The following is a 13,549-nucleotide window of genomic DNA, read 5'->3' as shown; positions in this document are numbered from 1 at the left end:
TCCAGCTGTGGAGGAAGATCCACAAGAGGGGACAAGCCAAGCTGTGGGGGCGTCTGAAGAAGCTGGTAACCCATCCGGCCGAGCTGAGGGAGATCACAACGGCAGTGACACTGAATCTGCCTCCGAATGGGAAAGCTGCTGTGAGGGTGATCCCAACTCTGGAGAAACTGAAGGTCGGGATGAGCAGGTTGTGCCGACAAGGAACAGAGGAGTGAAGGGCACAGAGGCAAGCTGGCCTGAAACGCGGAAGAGGTTGAATGTGAGGCTGACCTCTGAAAGAGATCTTGCACCTGTATCCGAAGAATCAGACCCGGAAATAGTAGGCCAAGAGTCAGAGGAAAAGGGTCCGAGGAGATCAAGGAGGGTGAGAGTACCTTGCAGAAGATACGCCACTCCGGAGTGGACCTACCCTTTGACAAATGCCAGGTGTACTGAGATCCGGGAGGGTGAGGTCGGTGCTGGTGACCGATACGGCTCCTAATTATAAGTTGGAAGTGAAACTGTTGGTGCCTGGACTGGAAATTGAAGGTATACTGACAATCACTGTTCCTAATCTCCCATTCCTAAGCAAGATAAATGACTTAATCCTGAATAGACTGGTTTTTCCTACATTTGGCCCTGAAATACCTGCCTATGAATCAATAGTCCTTCATAAGGAACTCTTGGACTACGTACTTTGTGCACTTGGAGAGAATCTGATCATTGATGCGCAGTAAAGACTTTGTAAATAATTGCTGAGGTCACTTAGAGCCGAGTGGAAGAAGAAGAAATTTAGGGACATCCCTTAGAGGACGGGGAAGGGTAGGGTCACCTGAATGCAAAATGGAAATAAAGATTTGAAAGGGAATCCCTGCTTCTAGAGGTGGTACGAGAAATTCATAAAGCCAAGCAAGAGACTTTGTACTGCTGAGACTTTGTGTTGCTGCTAGAATCAAATCATACTGTCTGAGACCATGGAGGCTGGGAACCCGACTCGTAGGGCAAAATGTATTATAGGTACACTATTAGGATTAGTGATTTTCTTTATATTTGTTGTAGTTTTAGTTTCTTATTTAGCCCCACAAGAGCAGGAAGCGGAGGTCAAGGGAACACCTACACCTACCACTCCTAGCCAAAAGGAGGTAAACATAGGAGCTGAGAAAGCTTTGCTAGCGGAAGAAAGCCGTAGATTACATGCTGATTTGTCCAAAGGAAACTTTGGAAAGAATGCTTATGGTAAACTGTTGTATGAGTACATTGATGCGATGGATGCGAAAGACTGTTATGTGTGTATGCCATTGCCAGCTTCAGTAGACGAGGGTATTAGATACCATCACCTGCCATTAACGTATGGAATTTCATGTAGTTTGCTGCTTAGCATATTTTATGGAAGATCTCATTTTGAATATTTCTTTTCGAATTATGATGCTGTGTTACCAGAAGTCCCAAATTATAAGCATCTGAACAAGTGGGATTATTATAAATCAGAAGATAGACTTAGATACTTTTTCATTCCAACGAAAACCATAGATACTTCATATGCACACCGACACAACTTGACCTGTTCATTGACAGAGGTAGAAAAGAAGTTCATAGAACAGGTTGAGGACAGGTACCAAAAACAGAAGCAGTTACAGACGTCAGTCCAGGGTAAGGTAGATTGGACGGATGAAGAGCTTGGTCATAAGTCGAAGGGAAGTTATGGCCCGATAGCCTTAGACATAGTACAGAAGGGAAAGTTGTGTTTGCATAGACCAAAAACATATTATGAAAACGTATACGTGGGTGAGACAACGTGTGAACACACTTTCAAATTAGAATATTATACCAAGGACTTTCTGAAGAGCGTGGTGCAAGTGATCCCTACGGTGTATTTTGTTTGTGGAAGAAATGCATATGTGAGATTGCCGGATAAGTGGTACGGGACATGTTACCTGGCGATTATCTTTCCTAAGATATATCACACGGAGGATTTTGCTCAAGTGGAAGGTGGCAAGCTGACAAGAGTGAAGAGGGGAGAAAGTGCTGCTGCAATAGTGGGAGATGTGTTTGGAGCTGCCATACCAATGCTGGGAGTGATTTTAAATGATTTAAAGATACGAAGATTAGCAACAGTGGTGGATGAGCTATCAATGAGTACGGCAAAATCACTGGTGTTGATCCATGGTGAGATGTTGTCGATAAGGGCGATGGTTTTACAAAACCGCCTTGCCTTAGACATCCTATTAGCAAAAGAGGGCGGAGTCTGTAAACTTTTGAAGGTTCAGGAGTGTTGCACGTATATTCCGGATAATTCTAAAGATCTGAAGAAATATATACGCAACATTACTGCAATCCACTATGAGATTAATGATTTGACACAGGAAAATACCTGGGAAAAGATTACCTTCTACACTCTAGGACAGGTAAAAAGGTCTAATCGACCTGTGACGGGATTCTAGAGTTCTGATTCCGATTCTAGATTACATTTTTCCTGCCTTTCCACGATCGTTACAACGACTGCGTTGTTAGTACGCAATGCATCTACATCGCAATTCATTACAACGACTTGCACTAGGGGGCGCTGAGGTATGATTTACTCAGCATTCCGTCCATCATTTGTTTGCGTAGTACTTTTCACCCTAAGTGGGATGGTTATGCCCAGACCCGGGTCCCTTGCTCACTGTGCCACTGCATTCAAGCTAGCCTTGCTGATGAAGGGTAATACCCAGAAACCGGTCCCAGGATCCTTGTTTCCGGTCTGGGAGGACCTGGCTTGGCAGTTCGGTCTGGACTGTTCCCGTGAGGCACAGGGTCAAGGCTGATATGCATATGGCTGGGTCTAAACTGGGGTGGCATGGTGAGCAAAAGAATGATACATTTAACTCAGATCTCTTGACTGGGGGTGAATGTATGATATATTCAGCATTCCGTCCATCATTTGTTTGTATAGCACTTTTCACCCTAAGTGGGATGGGTATGCCCAGACGTGGGTCCTTGCTCACTATGCCACTAGATTCAAGCTAGTCTGGCCGATGACGTGTAATACCCAGAAACCAGTCCCAAGATGCTTGTTTACTAATAGCCTTAGAGCCCTTCTGCCTCTGGCTACACCAGTTATTAAAGGCCCTCTCCTTCGGGTTCATTGCCTTTAACAACCAGTATAGCCCTTGGCAGCGGGCTATAATATTAACTTGCCAGGAGACTCAGTCAGGGGCCAATCTAAGCTGCCAAAAACAGGCAGATGTACATTTGGTTTTGATTGACACGTTAAATACATAATTGCTCTTTTTTTGGATGGTCCACAATGTAATTGACACTTTTAGACATTAGGGGCCAGAGAGATTAAAATACACATAGTGGTCATAAGAAAATATCAATTATTAAACACATCTTAAAGGTATGCTGACATAAATTAACCCTTGGTGCAGCGCATACACTACTTGCACGCGAGAGAATTTATCAATCGTTCCTTCTAATTTCATTTAAATAAAAACCCTCATCCTGCATAATGTTTGCACTGGGATTTTGTTTTTGAGATTGCTGATGTGATTGTATTTGGTGCTGAAGCAGTAATAATTCAAGAAATATGTGTGTTTGACTGATGTTCAAATAAAACAATTTGGAGCAAACTTAATATATTGTGCCCTCAAATCTTTGTATATCTCCCTGAGAGCTAAGTGATGTACATGATGTTAATAACTTTAGGCTGAGCTATAAAGGTCAGAGGTCAAAGGCTCTCCCTAGATGATCCTGCAAGACCTGAGCAAGTTCTCACACACCATTTGAAATGCTGAGGTTTGACAAGCAGGGGTGCATGGACTTGAACCAGTGTGTTATATTCTGTGGGCCTCATTTATGAGCCCTTGCGTCACTTTTACACCGCTGGTGCGTCACTTTTTGTGAAGCACCAGCAGCGTATAAAATGTGCCATGTTGCGTTATATTTGCAAAGGGACGCATCTCGGTAGATGCGTCACTTTGTAAACCCCTGCGCCACATTATACCTGCGCCAGGTATAATGTATGCAGTGTGGGCGTATTGCTGCAAGAAAGTGTCGTAGAAGTGATGCAGTGAAATCTATGAGATTTCACTGTGTCACTTCTAGGACGCTGTTGCGCCAAAATCTTGTGCCTGCCTCACAGCGGCGTAAGACTGACGCAGGCCCTTTCACATGGGGCTTGCCCCATGTGAAAGGATGCATTGCTGGAGTTGCGTCACTTTTGTGACACACTCCAGCAATGCGTCACTTTTGCGCTTACAGATACGTCAGAAATACTTATCTGTAACTCCTTGCGCAATGATGCGTCATAATGTAAATATGACGCATCATTGGTGTCGCAAGGAGGGCGCAATGAAAAGTGACGCATCGCTGTTTTCACGCAGTGATGCGTCACTGTTCATAAATGAGGCCCTGTGTATGGGGGCTCAGGTTCGGGCAATGACGCAGGGCTCGGAAAGAGTGATGCTGCTACGGAGACAGGTGGGATTAAGGAGCAGCGGGTGGTACAGATGTGGGAATGAGTTGGGTCTCTGATGATAGACAGTTGCCAAGCCGCAGCAGGCCACCCACTGCCCCTCATGGCAGCAATACAACTTCCCCAGTACAGTGAAGGACTCTAAAGCTCAAACTTACTTTCAATTTCACTCACGGCACTTGCAAATATTCTGTGGTGCGTCACCTGAATCCACAACTTCACGCACCGATAGTTCAAATGTCAGGATCGCTAGATAACAGCATGTGTTGAATAATTGTCCTTCTTTGATTGCATAAAGTGCAGCATAATTTGCCTTCACTCGCTGCATAATTCAGTCATCCCTGCAGCATAATTTCATCCTCCATTGCATCTTAATTCCGCTGCCTTGCCTAAAGTGCCCCACGGACATCATTGTTAGCACTAGCATCCCACATCTTAACACTGCATTCCTGTGTTAACTGTTAAAACATAAAATATTTAAAAGTAAAGTCATTACAATGTTAACCTGTGATTTATCTCATAAGCAGTTCTCTGACCCACACTATATATGCCTATAAGACATGTGTACTCTCTCAATGGTGTACATTGTGCTATAAGCAGCAAATCATTTTGAAGTCATACAAAAGGCAGAACTTTTGTAACAAAAATGAAAACAAAATAAAATTGCTTACAGCTTTACATGTTACAGATGGTTCTTGTGATGTCAGCAAGAACATTTATATGTTGAGAAGTAATCACACACTCATTTTCTAACCATCTTCAAGTAACCGGGAACGATCTCATCTTCTGAAGTTATTAGATACTCATTTCCAAGTCACCCTCAAATCATGTACAATGTGGGATTCCTCCTGGTGGATTCAAGAGCTTTACAATCTCTGCTGAACACCCAAAGACTTTGAGATGGCTTCTAAAGTAATCTTGTTGAACATAGCATTGCCTAGACATGCTCTGCCAAGGATGGGTCTATCAACAGTGCAGTAGGCGCAGTGGCACCAGGGCCCAGGGATATGAGTGGTCTACTGCTCCTGAATTCCTGCTGGTGTTTACTACTAAAGCAGGGTATGGGAGTCAAGTCAAGTCAAAGAATTTATATAGCGCACTACATACCCAGAGGGTCTCAAGGCGCTTAGAAAGGGGAGGAGGATTACTTGTCAAATATCCACGTTTTAAGTTGTTTTCTGAATGCTAGGTGGTTCTGGGTAAGGCGAAGGTAAGCGGGGAGTGAGTTCCATGTCTTAGCAGCCAGGTATGAGAAGGATCTGCCTCCCATGGTGGTCTTGTTGATGCGAGGTACAGTGGCTAGGGCTTGGCTGGAAGAACGTAGTTGGCGGGAGGGGGTGTAGAAGGACAGTCGTGAGTTGAGGCATTCTGGTCCGATGTCGTAGTGATTTGTGTGCGTGGGTTAGCAGTCGGAAAGTGATCCTCTTATTGACGGGTAGCCAGTGGAGGTCTTTAAGGTGACCAGAGATGTGTTCGTTGCGTGGGATGTCTAATATGATCCTGGCTGAGGCGTTTTGGATTCGTTGGAGTTTCTTCTGGAGTTTAGCGGTAGTGCCTGCGTAGAGGGTGTTTCCGTAGTCCAGTCGGCTAGTGACCAGAGCATGGGTGACTGTTTTCCTTGTTTCGGTGGGGATCCAGCGAAATGTTTTTCTGAGCATGCGAAGAATGTTGAAGCAGGAAGAGGATACGGCGCTGACTTGTCTGTTCATTGAGAGTGAAGAATCAAGGATGACGCCCAGGTTTCGTGCGTGGTCTGTCGGGATGGGTGCTTTTCCGAGGGCTTCTGGCCACCAGGAGTCGTCCCATGCAGAGGGGGATGTACCTAAAATGAGGACTTCTGTTTTGTCTGAGTTCAGTTACAGACGGCTTTGTTTCATCCATTCGGCAACTTCTTTCATTCCTTCGTGAAGGTTAGTTTTGGCGGTGCTGGGGTCATTGGTGAGAGAAAGGATCAGTTGAGTGTCATCCGCGTAAGAGATGATGTTGAGGTTGTGTTGGCGGGCGATGGCCGCGAGGGGGCTCATGTATACGTTGAAGAGGGTGGGGCTGAGTGAGGATCCTTGTGGTACGCCACAGATGACTTCAGTGGCCTCGGACTTGAATGGTGGGAGGCGGACTCTCTGTGTTCTTCCGGTGAGGAACGAGGTGATCCATTCAAGTGCTTTTCCTTGGATTCCGATGTTATTGAGGCGTTGTAGAAGGGTGCTGTGGCAGACTGTGTCGAATGCGGCAGAGAGGTCGAGGAGGATGAGGGCGACTGTGTCTCCATTGTCCAGTAGAGTTCGAATGTCGTCTGTTGCTGCGATGAGGGCGGTCTCAGTGCTGTGTTTTGCTCGGAAGCCAGATTGTGAGGAGTCGAGGGATTTGTTGGCTTCGAGGAAGGCGGCGAGCTGGTTGTTGACAGCTTTCTCGATGACTTTGGCCGGGAATGGAAGGAGCGAGATGGGGCGGTAATTTTTGAGTTCGGTGGGGTCCGCTGTGGGTTTTTTCAGAAGGGCGGTGAGTTCAGCGTGTTTCCAGTCTTCCGGGAAGGTGGCGGAGTTGAAGGAGCAGTTGATGACGTCTCGGAGGTGCGGTGCTATGACGGAGTCTGCTTTGTTGAAGATGTGGTGAGGACATGGGTCTGTGGGGGATCCTGAGTGGATGGAATTCATCAGGCGGATCGTGTCCTCAGTGGAGATTGGGTTCCAGTCGTTAAGGGTGTTCACGGGGGGAGAATGTTCAGTGAGTGGTAGGGTGGGTTGGTTTCCGGGTTGGTTGTCGAAGCTGTTGTGGATGTCTGCAATCTTGTTGTGGAAGAATAAGGCCAGGAAGTCGCAGAGGGCTTGAGAGGGGGTGATGTCGTTGGAGTTGGCCGAGGGATTGGAAAATTCCTTGACGATGTTGAAAAGTTCCTTGCTGTTGTGGGCGTTGTTGTCAAGTCGATCCTTAAATGCTGTTTTCTTGGCCTTTCGGATTAGTTGGTGGTGAGTGCGGGTGGCGTTTTTGAAGGCGTCCTTGGTGCTAGTGGTTGGGTCTTTTTTCCAGGCCTTTTCAAGGGAGCGGCAGAGTTTCTTGGACTTCTTGAGATCATCGTTGAACCATGAGGCCTTTTTGCTGCCAGGTTTGCTTTGACGTTTATTCAGTGGTGCTAAGGTGTCGGCGGTGTTGGATAACCATAGGGTCAGGTTGGCGGCGGCTTCGTTAGCGTTAGAAGAGTGGGCTGGGGTATTTTGAAGGAGCGATGCGGAGATCTGGTCCGTGGTGATTTTGTTCCAGTTTCTTTGCAGAGTTGGCTGGAGGTGGTTGGTGGGTTTTGGTTTGTTGTAGGTGAAGTGAACGCAGCTGTGGTCAGTCCAGAGGAGATCCGTAGTGTGGCTGAAGGAGACATGATTGCTGGAGGTGAAGATGGGGTCGAGTGTGTGACCTGCGATGTGGGTGGGGGAAGTGACCAGTTGTTTAAGTCCGAGGTTGGCGAGGTTGTCCAAGAGGGTGGTGGTGTTGCGGTCGTTGATCTTTTCAAGGTGAAAGTTGAGGTCTCCCAGAAGGATGTAGTCTTTGGAGGGGAGCGCGTGAGGAGTGATGAAGTCCGTGATGTCTTCACTGTATTTTGCGCGGGGTCCTGGTGGTCTGTAGAGGAGGGTGCCTCTGAGTGTGGTCTTGGGGTCGATGTGGATCTGGAAGTGAAGGTGTTCGGAGTTAGCGAGGTTGGCGTCAGAGCTGGTTGAGATGCGGATTGATTTCTTATGGACGATAGCGATTCCTCCTCCTGTGTGGTCGGTGCGGTCCTTGCGTGTGATCTTATAGTCTTCGGGGATGGCAATGGTGATGTCTGGGGCGGAGGAAGCGTTCATCCATGTTTCTGTTAGGAAGGCGACGTCTGGAGAGATGGTGTCTAGTAGATTCCATAGGTCAATGGCGTGTCTGTGGACCGATCGAGTGTTGAAGAAGGATGCACTGTAGGTGGTTGGGGTCGGGAATCTGTGTTGTGGTCGTAGCAGAGATGTTGTCGGTGCCGATGAATTTGCAGGAGTAGCAAGAGAAAGGTCCATGGGTGTGTCCAGGGGCGGCTTGGACGCAGTTGGGTGCGCGACCTGGGTTAAGAGCTAGGAGGGTGGCGGCATCGTAGGTAATGCGGGGGGGCTGGGCAGCGCGAGGGGCAGGGGGTCTGGCGCTGGGCGCGGTCCAGGCGCGGACGGGCGTAGACGGGCTTACCTTTGGCGCACCTTCGGCGCGCATGGGGCGCGATCGTTGCGCGTAAACGCTGTGCGTAGGGGTGTCTGACGTATATGGCCGGATCGAGACGTGGGAGGGGCGAGGTGGGGTCAGCTGGGATGCGGGGGCGGGGTGGGAAGAGGGGCTGAGAGGCTGAACAACAAAATGGTGGCAGCAAAAAACTCGACCAGGTCAACAGCAACTGCAACAACACAATCAGGGCTATGCAGGGATAAACAATTAAGTCTGCACAGTCAGCGCTACAATCCAATTTAGTTATTAACACGCGTTAAGCAGAGCAGGTAGTTGGGGGCAGAGAAGCGCTACGAACAGCTCAAGCAGAGAAGCGCTGCAATGTAAACAGGCTGCAGTTACATATGTTTATGCACGAGCAGGGAGGCGCTACGATCAGATTAAGCTGTGCCTAAGTATGTCTATGTGCGAGCAGAGAGGCGCTACACTGAAACAAGCTGCACTGAAATGTATCACTGCACGAGTGAAGAAGCGCTACGATCAGATCAGGCTAAAATGAGTGAAGGGTTGTATAAACAATTCTGCGCTACGATCACCTCAATCAACAAAGATAGCAGGGTTAGCAATGCAAATCTGGATCAGGAAAGCACTACGGGGTCCGAGGAGCACACGTAGTGGAGCGCTACGATACCAGAGCAGGGAGCGGCCGCTTCTGAGCCAGTCAGGGCAATTTCTCTTGCTTACATTAGGCTCATTGCATCCTTGATACGGTAGGGTGTTGAAATATCGATTACAAAAATATAGTTGACATAAATATAGTTGTAAAAATATCGTTTACAAAAATATCGACACCCTATACTTAAACAGGTAAGTACATAAATATCTACTCTAAAACATCGTTGTAATAAATATAGATGTAAAAAATATCGACTTTTTAAATTAATTGAAATTACATTAAATAATAAATAAATATAAGTACTATTAACAAAATACATTACATTACTTTTACTTTTTAACTATTTAAAACAAATTAACTACACTTTTTCATTATAAACTTAATAAATATGTACATATACATATATTTAACACATTACTTTATATAACAACAAAAATACATACATATAATTAAAATATACAATATATTATTAGTTAAAACATTTGATAGCGTAGGTGTAAAAATTACTATTCCCACTCCAAAGGGTGCAACAGTAGGGAAAGCGTTGGATAGAGTAGGGGTAAAAATTACTATTCCCACTCCAGAGGGTGCAACAGTAGGGAAAGCGTTGGATAGCGTAGGGGTAAAAATTACTATTCTCACTCCAGAGGGTGCAACAGTAGGGAAAGCGTTGGATAGCGTAGGGGTAAAAATTACTATTCCCACTCCAGAGGGTGCAACAGTAGGGAAAGCATTGGATAGCGTAGGGGTAAAAATTACTATTCCCACTCCAGAGGGTGCAACCGTAGGGAAAGCGTTGGATAGCGTAGGGGTAAAAATTACTAATCCCACTCCAGAGGGTGCAACAGTAGGGAAAGCGTTGGATAGCGTAGGGGTAAAAATTATTATTCCCACTCCAGAGGGTGCAACAGTAGGGAAAGCGTTGGATAGCGTAGGGGTAAAAATTACTATTCCCACTCCAGAGGGTGCAACAGTGGGGAAAGCATTGGATAGCGTAGGGGTAAAAATTACTATTCCCACTCCAGAGGGTGCAACAGTAGGGAAAGCGTTGGATAGCGTAGGGGTAAAAATTACTATTCCCACTCCAGAGGGTGCAACAGTAGGAAAAGCGTTGGATAGCGTAGGGGTAAAAATTACTATTCCCACTCCAGAAGGTGCAGCAGTAGGGAAAGCGTTGGATAGTGTAGGTGTAAAAATTACTAAATGTATTTAGTCATTTATAAAATAACAAATCTTTATTTTTATTTATTTAATCATTAATTAAATAATTATTCAATTAAAATGTAATTAATTTACTACATTTTCACTAAAAAATTCCAGTACACACACCTAAAATTAAATAAACAATTAACATAATTAATTACATAATTATTAATCAATTTACTAATTGAACTTAATTAACTATTATTTATTACACTATTTATATTCATTTAAAACATTAATTCATCTATTTTTATATTATTTTTAAATTACTTCCCACCCTACTCCCCTATAAACCCACAACCCGCTGCGGAACTATTAATACTAAATTCAACATAAAATACATTATTAACTAATAAAATACTACAAAAAATACTACTTTGACAACAAATACTCATTAAAAACACTACATTACTTATAATTATTTAAAAAACGATATTTTTGTAAACTATGTTTTTGTAAACGATATTTATTACAGCTATATTAATGTTATCAATATTACTTACCTGTGTGTCGATATTCTGGTCAGACTATATTTTTGTAATCGATATTTCTTCCTGTAGATATTTTTGCAGCGATATTTATGTTAGTAGATATTTTTACGACGATATTCCCGTTCTGCACCCCTTGATACATCAATGCACTCATCCTTAAAGGTAGGTTACAGGGACTAATGCATGAGTCTCCAGCCTTTTAGGTAAAAAGACCTACTTGTGTTCAATGACAATCATCCTGCCCCGAGCTACTACTATTTTAAGAGATGTAGTTGTAACTGCATCATACAAGGTTACATTAGTGGCCACCATACTCAAGATTACTAGCAGTGATTCCCTCTGTGCGTCAGGTGCGGTTACCAGCAGGAATGTAAATAATGCTTTGTCAATGTGGATGCCTCTACATGGGTAATACATACCAGCTTCCCTCAGCACTACATGAATAACATTACTGAATTAGCCTCCCCAACACCTTTTGATTTTTCTCATTTATATATCAGATTTAAATATATTCTGGAAATTCAGTTGTCTTCCTCCAAACATCTGCTTAATGAATTCTGAAATTATACACATATTTTTGTGTTCTAGTACACGCTTTTCAATATTGGCACACATATTATTATATCCTACCAAGCAAACACTTGCATTAGTTCACTAGGCTTCACACAGGAGAGCTACTTACAGGTAGTTTGAGAGCTACCATTAGCTCACGAGCTACTCCGTGCAATTTGCCTTCCCTACCTCACTAAGAGATTGTTTATCTCCAGGGTACAAAAGCCTTTCAAACCTTAAACCTTCACCTTTTGATGAAACACGAAGAGCTGCAAAGAGTCTACAAGCTCTGATCTAAAGTTCAAGACACGTTTTTTGAACATACTAAGGGTTATTCCAACATAACTATATAATAATTTATTATTCTAGGTAGTAATAAGGGAGAGCACTTCTAGGTCTTGATGTCATGGGGGCTGACTTAAAACAACTAAATTAAAGTAGTACATAACTTTTTTCCCCTGAATTCCTTATGCTATCTTATGTTATGTTATCTTAAGTTATGTAATGTTATGATATGGTATGCTATGTTATGTTATGTAATGGTATCTAATGTTATATTTTCTTATGTTATGGCATGCTATGTTATGGTATGTAATGTTAGTTAATGTTATGTTATCTTATGTAATGTTATCTAATGATGGTATGTTATGCTATGGTAACACAAGAAGACTGGAGCTCCATCCCATGTGTCTGATCAAATTTTAAAAAGCATCTCAAAATCCTCTTATTCAAGAGACACTTTGGTTAAAGCAAAGTTAATCAGATTGCCTTGGCTGACTTGATTGGCCAAGCTGGATTTGACATGTTGATTCACACTGTTTCTTTATTGCTTTATAGTCCTTTTATTATATCTGTTTTTAAAGTACTTCTTTTCTAGGAATGTTCATATGCAAATATGAGCTACCTATTCCTTTTGTATTTTCAGTTGCTAATAGTTTTTTTAAAATCTTTTTTGTTATCCAAAACTTATCTTGCTATTGTGAAGCGCTCATGTACCAAGTATGTGCTATAGTGATTCCAAAATAGACAAATAAGGTACCACAAAGATTTGGGGAAAATCACAAAAAAGAGTCCTCTCTGGGCACAGTTCGAAATTAACATCATAGGGAAAGTCTCAACTTATTAGGAATCTCTGGGGAACGATCCATACAAAATCTGCAAGATATACTGATTTGACCTCTGAGATAGTTGTGTTGAATGGAAAAAAAGCAACCAGAGGTGAATCACAAGCCATCCTCTGAGACAACCTCTCCTAAAAAGAAGTTGTAAGAAAACACAAGAGAACCCCAATATATGAAACAATAGCATTGTCTAGTAAGTGAGACCTAAAAAGAAAAGTGCCCAACTTCAAACATCTAAGACTTTCACTCTTCTGTACTTTAAATCCATTAAAATGGTATATTTGAAGTGTACACTGCACTCAATGCAACATACACTCCAAATACCACTCAGTGCCACATAAATACACACCACATAATTACACTCTACTGAAAGCAACATACACTCCACACAATGCCACTCAGTGCCACATAATGATGTGCTACATAATTACACTGCACCCAATTCAACATACACTCCAAATATTAGCACTTAGTGCCACATAATTACACACCACATAATTACACTGTACTGAAATCAACATACACTCCACACAATACCACTCAGTGTCACATCATGATATGCTAATAACATAATAACACTGCATTCAATGCAACATAAACTCCAAATAATACCACTCAGCACCACATAATTACACGCCACACAATTACACTTTACTGAATAAAACATGAACTCCCCATAATACTACTCAGTGCCACATAATTACACACCACATAATTACACTCTACTCAATGCAACATAAATACATTCCAAATAATAATACGCAGTGCAACATAAATATACTCAACATAATACCACATGCCACATAATTATATGCTACATAATTACACTGCGCTCAATGCAACATACACTCCAAATACCACTCAGTGCCACACAATTACACACCACATAATTACACTCAACTGA

This window comes from Lissotriton vulgaris, chromosome 1_2 (assembly GCF_964263255.1).
Source record: "Lissotriton vulgaris chromosome 1_2, aLisVul1.2, whole genome shotgun sequence".
Taxonomy (NCBI): domain Eukaryota; kingdom Metazoa; phylum Chordata; class Amphibia; order Caudata; family Salamandridae; genus Lissotriton; species Lissotriton vulgaris.
The sequence above is the reverse complement of the archived record's forward strand: the minus strand, read 5'-3'. Positions refer to the sequence as shown.